This window comes from Tupaia chinensis, unplaced genomic scaffold (genome assembly GCF_000334495.1).
Source record: "Tupaia chinensis unplaced genomic scaffold, TupChi_1.0 Scaffold000612_1, whole genome shotgun sequence".
NCBI classification, from domain to species: Eukaryota; Metazoa; Chordata; class Mammalia; order Scandentia; family Tupaiidae; genus Tupaia; species Tupaia belangeri.
The window spans coordinates 4508956-4518423 of NW_006160131.1; the positions used below are offsets into that span (position 1 = coordinate 4508956).

Sequence of the window (9468 nt, forward strand, 5' to 3'; positions counted from 1 at the left end):
AAAACCCTAAAAAAAAAAAAAAAGAAAAAAAAAAAGAAAGAAAGAAAAAAAGAACCATCCGGGCTCCCATCTCACTCGGAATAATGGGCCGAGTCCCAGCGAAGGCCATGAGCCGGCCCTGCCTGGCTGGCCGTTCTGTCTCCGACCGCGCCTCCTGCCTTTCCCTCACTCAGGGCTTGCTCCAGCAGGCCTCGCTACCCCTTCTAGGTGGGCCAAGTTCACGCCGTCAGGGCCCTTCCCTCTGTAACAGCCCTCCCAGCTCTCCGCAGGCCAGCTCGGTGTCCTTCAGCTCCCGGCGGGGCCTCCTGGTCACCACCCGTTTGACCAGTGGCTCTCTGGGCCCTCGCGCACCTTTGCTCTGGGGCTTTGTCCGCAGCGCTGTCTCCACCGTGTGCTGGTTTGCGTAGGGCCTCTCACTCGAAGGCCAGGCCTCCAGGGCAGCGGCCTCGTCCGCCTTGCTCACTCCGGGTGGGCCTGCTCTCAGAACGGAGCGGGCATGGAGACGCCGCAATGCGTGTGAAGACTGGACGGTCACGGACCATTCCCGTCCCCCCGGGTGGGAACTGGGTCCGGCTAGGGGGAAGCGATTCTTTTCTGCTCGACCAGCCCCTTCCCCTTGCACGAGCCGGTTTCCGCAGAGACCTTCCCACCTCGGTGGTGCGGACCAACTCCGAGCCTGAGGGGCACTTGGTAAGCAGGAAGCACGAGGAGGGTCCCAGTTACCCAGTTACCCAGACTCGGCTGTCCTGGGCTCAGCCGTTGGTGCGAGGCCTGTGGTCTGGAAAGGACAAGGGTGGGAAACTGCCTCTGGGACTCCACTCTGAGCGCCGGCCTCCCACCACTTCCCCCCATATTTCCTCCCTCGGTCCGAAGGAGAATTCCCCATGGCGTGTGCCTCTAACGAGGAGAATAGGGCAGTGTGTGATTCATGGGGAAGTCTGGAGGGCTGTTCGGGGCTTATGACTCACGGCTTCTTGTCTAATAGATTCTATATCCTCCTTGAGCCGCCTGGAAACGACCTTGGCCAGGGTCTCCAGTGACCGTGGGGTTTCTCCTCCAGACTCCCACGGAGCTCTCGGCCCCCACCTTCCTGGCACTCAGCACCCCGTGTGGTCGTTTGTTGCTCAATAAATACATATGGAAAGACGGTAAAGCAGGGAGGTGGGGAGAGAGAGCAGGGAGAGAGCCTTGGCCTCCCCACCAGACCACGAGCCTCCTGAGGCCAGACCATGCCTGCCTTGTCTCCACGTCCCCAGGCCCTGCTGCCAGGCTCTCTGTGTTTTGGGGAAGGGAATAGTTGAGTGGTCACAGACACAGCCAGGGACCTCATTCGAGATATGCCAGCGTGACGGGGTGGGTCTGAGAGTGATCAGCCTAGGGCACACAGTCCCTAAGGGTATAGCCCTGCCCATTGCTACCACCCTGGGCTCTAAGAGGTGCCAGGCCCTGCACAGGACACTGCCCTTGGGTTCCTCTGGGAAAATGGCAGCGACTGAAGGGCTGACCTGTGATTTAGCACGGTGGTCTGGAAGCTGTAGACAGGTAAGGGCAGGCTAAGGGGATGGGAATATGCAAGGAGGAGTGTGAGGAAGGGTAGCAGGCAGGAAGCCTTCCTGAAGGAGGTGACCTTTTAGCCCTAGGAGGCTGGGCACAGAGTTCAGAAAGGACTCCTGTCCCAGGGATTGTGGGATGGTCTGAAACCTAGGTATTGTGATTCAGAAGATTGTGTGGGAAGAATGCAGACCTGAAGACGTGTTCCAGGCCCAGACTCCTCCCTAGAACAAATTCCCAAGAGCCCTTGGGAGGTCCCTGCACCTGTCCTGTTCTTCTGCAAAATGGATCAGAACGCACCTGTGGTGGGTCTTTCAAAGTGCGTGCACCGTGATGACCTGAGGTGCAAGGCAGTGACCTCAGGGGCGGGGTGGGGGGACAAAAACTGGAAAACACTAGCTGGGACCATAACTCCAGCTCCCTCTCGATGTTACCGTTGGTGGATTATTAAGGCTATATTCCTTTCACTCCACGGAAAAGGAAGGCCTGTCACAGCCCCCTCCACCCTCCTCCCTCCTATCACTGTCATCACCATCACTACCAACACTGTCTCAATAGGAGTCAGAGGCTTAGGTTTGTTATTTGACCAGAAAAGGACAGACAATGAGAGAGAGGGAAAGTGAGAAAGCAAGCCGCCAGGTCTGGGACTCGAACCACGGTCGGCCATGTGGGAGTCCAGTGCCCTTAACCACCATGCCACCTGCCAGCCCTAGAGCTCTGTATTCTCACCCCACACACAGTATTTCCTTGCTGTGTGACTCTTTGCAGTTATGTACGTCTCTGAGATTTAGACTCCTAGGCATTCATTGTGAAGGTGAATGAAAGACTCCCCATCATAGACATGAAAACTGCAGAGTGTGGAGTCCCCGTGCAGGTAAGAGAACGCTGTCATAAACGCCTGGCCTCTGGCCCAGAGCAACGCATCTGGGTGTGACATGGCACAGCCGGGTTCAACCCTGTTGCTCCACTCCAAGAGACTTCCCTGGTGTGAAAGTCCCCGAGGCCTTAACAAGGCAAACAATGGGTCCCACTGGGACCTCGGCTCATCTTATCATGATGGTCCAGGAGAGGCTTCATTTCCACGTCTTTGGCCAGAGCCAGTGCCCAGAGCCAGTGCCCAACAGACCCGCAAAGGCTCAGGCGGGAGGTGGAGGTAGGGGCTATGCCTTCTGAGCGCCCACTGTGACTGTGCACTTGGCATTTGTGGTTGGTTCCACGCTCCCTCAGCCCGTCTGAGGGGCTCACAATTGCCATGCCACAGAGGCTTGGGAGCTGCGGCCTGGAGAGGTTGGGCGCGCCCACCACAGGCTGAGCAGAGTGACCTGAGTCCCATTTGCAGGGCCTTCCCCACGGGCAAGTCCAGAGTGAACCCTGACCTCGGCCAGGGCCCAGCTTTCCGTTTAAGGCTGGGGAGATAAAAGGACTGACAATGGCTCCCACACAAGAGCCCCCTCGGGGTCCTGGGGCCGGGGTTTACGGGTCCTTGTGCCCGAGCACTTAGTAAATTCACAGGTCGTTGTTAGCTGGCCATGTGGCATGGGCTGGTTGACCTCCAGCATCTGTACTCTCTCTCTCTCTCTTTTTTTAAAGAGAATTTTGCGGGGTACATGCACTTGCTGGAGAGACAGAAAGACAGAGAGAAAGTGAGGAATCACCCACCCCCCCACCCCCGGCGGGGATGGTCACACCACCTTCTCCTCTATTCTCCTCTTGGGATTTTGGACATGCACACACATGTGCCCGGTGTGAGTTTTAAGCCACTGGGTTGAGGCTGGGACTAGAACCACAGCTGGCTACATGGGAGTCCAGCAACGTAACCCTGAAGCCATCTGCTGGTCTCAAGTGTCTGTCCTCTCTCAGTAACAGACACGCCCTACAGTTCCCAGTTTTTTTCAGGACAGGCATGGCCTTTGTATAAGTCAAGCCTAAGGCATGTGCAACTTCTAGAAAGTGTCCTTAAATAAGGGGAAGCCTTTTCTCCCCCCTTCTTCTCTTTCCCGTTGTCGAGAACACAGTGATGGCTGCAGCAGAGGCGGCTGTTGGCTTTCTTTCTTTTTTAATTGGTAGACTGTGTGTGTGAGCCAGAGCGAGAGGAGCCAAGACAGAGAGAAAGCATTCAATAGGGTCTCTCACGCCGTGACCCCTGCCACTCCTCAAGACCTTGGATGCCCATGCGTGCCCTCAGCATGTTTTTGGACTGACCTGGGATCCAACTGCAGTCACTATGGCTTCCAGCACTGCAGGGCTCTAGTGTCACCGCTGTGTCACGATGGCTGGGCTGAGGCTGGCATTTGAAGTACGAGTGGTGTTGGGAATGATCGCAGAACAGCGAGATCCCCGAGGTCCCTGGCAACTGTTGAGGGGCAATTCTACATGGTGTTTTTATACTTCTTATTAGATCTTTTGCCTGAAACCATTTTTTGAGAGTCTGTTTATTTAGTTCTTCCTTGAGCGAGACAGAGGGGAGGAGAGAGAGACAGTGCTCCCGACGATCTTCGGCCACCAGCCAGCCCAAATCATAGGCACACGTATGCCTGGTGTTCTCAGGGAGAGCCCCGGACTTGACCTGAGAACCTTTCCGTATGTGACCGCCTTGTGGGGTGTCACATGTCACTGCTGTGCCATTGCCAGGCCTCTCGTCTGGAACCATCTTTTTAAGCATGTTTGTACGGCAAGCAGCTTGAGGGGACAGAGACGGTGTCTCCCCCAAAGCAGAGGAAGGTTCGTTTCCTGACCAAGATGACAGAGATCATGTGTTTTTCCAAAGTCACTGCCGGCTAGGTTTGCTAGCAGCCTCTTAGAAGACAGGGCTCTGTGGCCCAGCGCAGTGACACAGAGGGTGCTGCTCTGCAGTGCTGGTGCCACGTGGGAGACCATAGTTCAAATTCTGGGTTGACTCGAAACCAGCTGACCATGAGCACATGACCGTGGTCCTGGCTGGCCAGAAAGCTGGGGTGGGGGCAGATCCTGTTAATGGTGACCATTTCTCTGTCTGTCTCAAGAAATAAAAATAGGGACCAGCAAGTGGTGCAGTCGTTGAGGCACTGGACTCCCACATGACCGACTGTGGTTTGAATCCAGGATCTGGTGGTTTAAAACTCATACTTGGTGCGTGTGTGTGTCCAAAATCCCAAGAGGAAAATGAAGGAGAAGGGATTGCAGTGTGACCATAACCTCTGGAGGGTGATTTCTTACTTTCTGTCTCTCTGTCTCTCTTTGTTTCTCTGGTGAGCTCATACACCCTATAGCAAAAATCTCTCTCAAAAGAAAAAAGAAAAAAAAGAAAGAAAAAGAAAATCAAAACGATCAGGGGTTTCCTAAGTGCAGTATGTCTCAGCTCTGACACAGACCTCCTGTTTGTGTCATCCACTGGAGCCTTCTGTCCCTGCGCCATGGAAGTGATTGGGCAAGAGGAACCCATGCAGAGATGCAGCTCATGCTGCCCTGCTGTACCTCCGTCTCTGACCTGAGTCCTGTGTCTTCTGCCAGCATTTATGAAGTCACGGTAGGTTCCATTGGAAGTTTGCAAGTCGGAAAAAACACCTCAGCCCTTCACGCTTCTGACGAGGGCTTAGTGGAGCAGAGCGTAGCAGCAGCCACGGAGATCTTTTGTTTTCTTTCTCTTCCTAGCTTTCCTGAGAAAAAATGTGTCTCAACAAGTGTATTTCATTTAAACTTACAGTTTAATGAGTTTGTCACATTGATACAATCAGGTATTTTTGAAATTTGCCAAGTGTGTCCAGACTGCATTATACCTGCCAACGCATGTACGATACAGCGCTTACTCATCACTAACACGCCCTGTGCCTGCTATGGTTCGTATATTGGCTTGTCCCCCAAAGATTCATGTTCTGGAACTCTGACCCAGGTGTAATGGCTTTGAGAGGTGGTGAGGCCTTTAAGAGGCGGAGCCTCATGGGAAGGCACCATCCAATCAACTGGGGGTGTGGGCGGGACAAACAGAAGTGGGAAGCTGGGCCTCCTCCCTCTCCGCACCGCCCACCCTGCGCAAGCGCAGTCTGCACTTTCCAGCCAGATGAATAAATCTGTAAACCATCGCCTCTGGGCTGTTTCTGGGTAGCAACACAGTAACGGACCGAGACATGCTCCTTTCTGGTAAATCCCTCCCTCGCCACCTCACTGCGAGTGCTGTGCGTCTTTCCATAGACGAAATCCGTGTTTCTAGAGTTTAGCATGAGTGAAATCTCACATTCGTTCAGTTGTCTGTTTCCATCAGCCTACAGTTTTAGATGGACCCATATTGATGTGTGTATCAGCAGTTATTTCATTTTTTTAAATGGGCTTTTTTTTGGGGGGGGGAGAGATTTTTGCTATAGGGCGTGTGCACTCACTGGTGAAACAGAGAGACAGAAAGCAAGACATCACCACGCCACCACCACCACCACACACACCACACACACACACACACACACACACACACACACCCGGATAGCCATGCTGCAATCCCTTCTCCATTCTCCCCTTGGGATTTGGGGCATACATGTACATATGCTGGCGTGAGTTTTAAGTCACTGGGTCTGGGACTTGAACTGCAGTTGACTAGGTGGGAGTCCAGTGATACAACCATTACATCATCTGCTGGCCCCTAGATGAGCTTTATTTTTTAATGCAGTTTTTGGTTCATTAAAAAAAAAAGCAGAAAACACAAAGGGTTCCCTTTTGCCCCTTTCCCTCCCCGTGCCTGCCCCTCACCATCAACACTCTGCACTAGATGTGGTGCATTTGTTACATCTATAACCCACAGGGATGTATCGTTGTCACCCAAAGCCCACGGTTTACGTTAGTGTCCCTCTTGCGACTGTAGCGCCATGGATTTGCCCAGATACGTGCTGAATCTCTGTTTATTCACCACTGTAGTTCGACATAGAATCGGTTCACTGCCTTAAAAATTCGGTTGCACCTATTCCTCCTCCTCTCCCCATAACCCCTGGAAACCTCTAATCTTTTTATTATCCCTACCGTTTTGCCTTTTCCAGAATGTTGGAACGTCATATGGTTGAAATCATCTGGTGGGTAGCCTTCTCGGTCTGGCGTCTTTCACTTAGGAATACACATTTAAGTTCCCTCGGAGTTGTTCCATGGCTTGGGAGTTTGTTTCCTAGTGGCGCTGAATTCTACTCCATTGTCTGGATGCGCCAGTGTACTCATCCCCTCCCCTCCTGACGGACGCCTGGCTTGCTTCCAAGTTGTAGCAGTTATGAATAAAGCCGCTATCAACATCGATGCGCAGGTTTCTGCATGAACAGAAAATTTCAGTCCCCTGGGGTAAGTGAGTGCAATTGCTGAATTACATGGTAAAACTATATTTAGGTCCATGGGAAACTGACACACTGCTTTTTAAAGTGTCTGAACCATCTGTGTGTGTGTGTGTGTGTGAGAGATTTTTGCCATAGGGCACATGGCTCGCTGGAGAAACAGAGACAGTAACTGACAGTGAGAGGGGCAGTAAAAAATCAGCCCCGGTGGGAACGGCCGTGCCATTATCCTCCTCTATTCTCCTCCCGAGATTTTGGGCACGCATGCACACATGCCCAGGGTGAGTTTCAAGCATCCAGGTCTGGGACTGAAACTGCAGGTGACTGTGTGGGAGTCCAGTGCCTTACCCACCACACCATGTGGTAGCCCCGCGGCCGTCCCGCCCTGCATTCCCACCAGCAATGGGTGAGAGTTCCTGTTGCTCCATCTCCTCGTCAACATTTGGAGTTGTCAGTGTTTTGGATTTTGGCCATTCTGGTAGGTGTGTAGTGGCATCTCATTCTTATTTTAATTTGCGTTTCCCTGACATACGACATTGAGCATCTTTTCATGTGCTCGCTTGGTATCTGTGTATGTTCAGATTCTTTGTCCATTTTTCAAATGGAGTCTTGACTCCCGTGGGTGTTTAGGTATGTACGTAAATGGTATCTTTATATTCCTATGCTATTTAAGCCGTTGTTAGGCTGGGCTTTTCTGAAAACTAAACTTCATTCTAACGAATACATGAAGTCATACGTGGGACTTCCCAGAGGCCCCATCATACCCAGAGTAAAGCCTGGTGCCCTCGTGGCCTCCATGCAGCCAGCTAGTCCGCGCCGTGACGGTGAGGCGCAAAGCCTCTGGAGCCAGGCCGAGCCAGGCCTGACCCCGTCCGTGGTGCTTCCTTGGTCTCACAGCAGGTAAGGTAGGTCGCATCGTCCGTCCATTTTACAGGTGAGGAGCTTGCACGGAGAAGTTCTGTAACTTCCCCAGGGCTTTATTCTGGGTGCGATGAGAAATTCAGTCTACTGATGGAAATAAGAGAACATCAATGTGGCTGCCCACAGAGGTCGGGGAGGGGACACCATGCCAGCAGGCGTCTGGCTGGTGCTTGCACGCGGCAGACCCTGTGCACGCCCTCCGCTGACCCCACACCACTCTCCACCACGGCTGTGCCCACGTGCCAGCACCCGAGGCACAGACACCACGTCGGGCCCTGTCGAGGTTCTGCTCGGGGTGCGTGTGGCTCATCACGGCCCGCGCTGCGCTGTGAGCACCTGCAGGCGGGGACACATGGATCGTGGTCACAACTCTGTCCCCCAGGCTGAGCGCAGGCCTGGGACACAGCAGGCACTCTAAAAATACCTGCTGGAACGAATGAACGCGTGAGTGAGTAGGACTGTCTAAACAGGAAGCTCGCGTGCAGATCCCGTCTGTCAGTAGAAGCCGAGGTTGAGCCGGCGGAAGGGCTTGGCCCAGCTCATTGCGAGAGGGGTATCCAACCTGGGGCTCTGCTTCTCCTCTCGCTGTTTGGGACTTGTCAGACCCCGGCAGGCAGTTCTCCTGTCTCTGCTCTTCCATGGGGACAAGGACGTGGCCTCTGTCCTTGGCAGGCTGGTTCCGGAACACACCTCTCCTCTCTCCCCTCCCTTTTCTCCCTCCCCCTCAGAGGAGCAGCAGGCAGGCTGGGCCAGGATTGGACGCAGTCGTTGGCCAGTGACAATGACAGTGCTCCTGGGTGTGGGTGTGCTAGCCTCACAGTCCTGGCCCGGACTCTGGGCAGCTATCTTACCGCCTGGTCCCACCTTAGATCAGCCTCCAGCTGGCGGGAGCTCTGGAGCCCCCTCTAGGGGGAGTCCTTCCTCCCGACTGGCTATGGTTCATTGGACTTGACTGGAGACAGGTGGGGACAGATACCAGCTCCTGGGAGCAGCAGTGGCTTGAAGCGCATATCCAACCCCCTTCTCCCTTCTCCTTCTTCAAACCCATTACAACAGCAAAAAGGAAAGTTAAGGAAAGTCTCCTGGGGTAGGGTGGGACTGTGCAGGGAAACAAGGCACAGGTAGAGAAGATTCGAAAGCCTTTCTTTCCTTTTTTTAAAGAATGGTTTATTGGTTTCATTCCATTTGTTATTGTTCATTTTTGTTGTTGTTTTTTGTTTTTGTTTTGTTGTGCTTTGACTACCAGAGAGAAAGAGAGAAAGGGAACGCAAGAAAGCAAGCCACCAGGTCTGGGACTTGAACCATGGTCAGCCATGTCGGAACCCAGCACCCTTATCCACATGGCCTACTGGCCCCAAGGAAACCCTTTCTTAACAGTAGAGTCAGCTCGAGGCGTGAAAATGCCACGTTCAGCGTGGGTGCGTGTGTGAGGCGTGCGCGAGTATAGGTAGGCAGGGAAGCTGTGGCTCTGTTTCTGCTGCTGAGGCCGTCAAGGCACTGCCCAGGTGTGAACACGTGTGACTGCACTGGGCTGGCTGGGTGGAGGGAACACGGCCATGATGTGGAAGAAGGGGCATCTTGGGGTGGAAGGTCAGGGGGTCCTGGCCCTGCAGCTGGCCCGAGGAAGCTGGGTGGCAGCTCAACTCCTCTGTGCCCTCGAGTGGCCAGACCAGCGGGACTCATGATCCTTTGAGGTGCTGGTGAAGGCCGCCACCACCGG

At 53.7% G+C, this 9468-nt stretch overlaps 1 long non-coding RNA gene across 2 annotated transcripts in view; it reads left to right on the plus strand.

Annotated features, from left to right (window-relative positions):
• Positions 1–9468, plus strand: part of LOC114009742 (uncharacterized) — a 44045-nt gene that overhangs the window by 5455 nt on the left and 29122 nt on the right. The window contains exons 1-2 of one of the 2 annotated variants that reach the window (XR_003551132.1): positions 5248–5667; positions 6549–6837. This is a non-coding gene — a long non-coding RNA (uncharacterized LOC114009742). Of the gene's footprint in view, positions 1–5247; positions 5668–6548; positions 6838–9468 lie in introns of those variants that run through there. The other variant, XR_003551131.1, reaches the window with a different exon arrangement.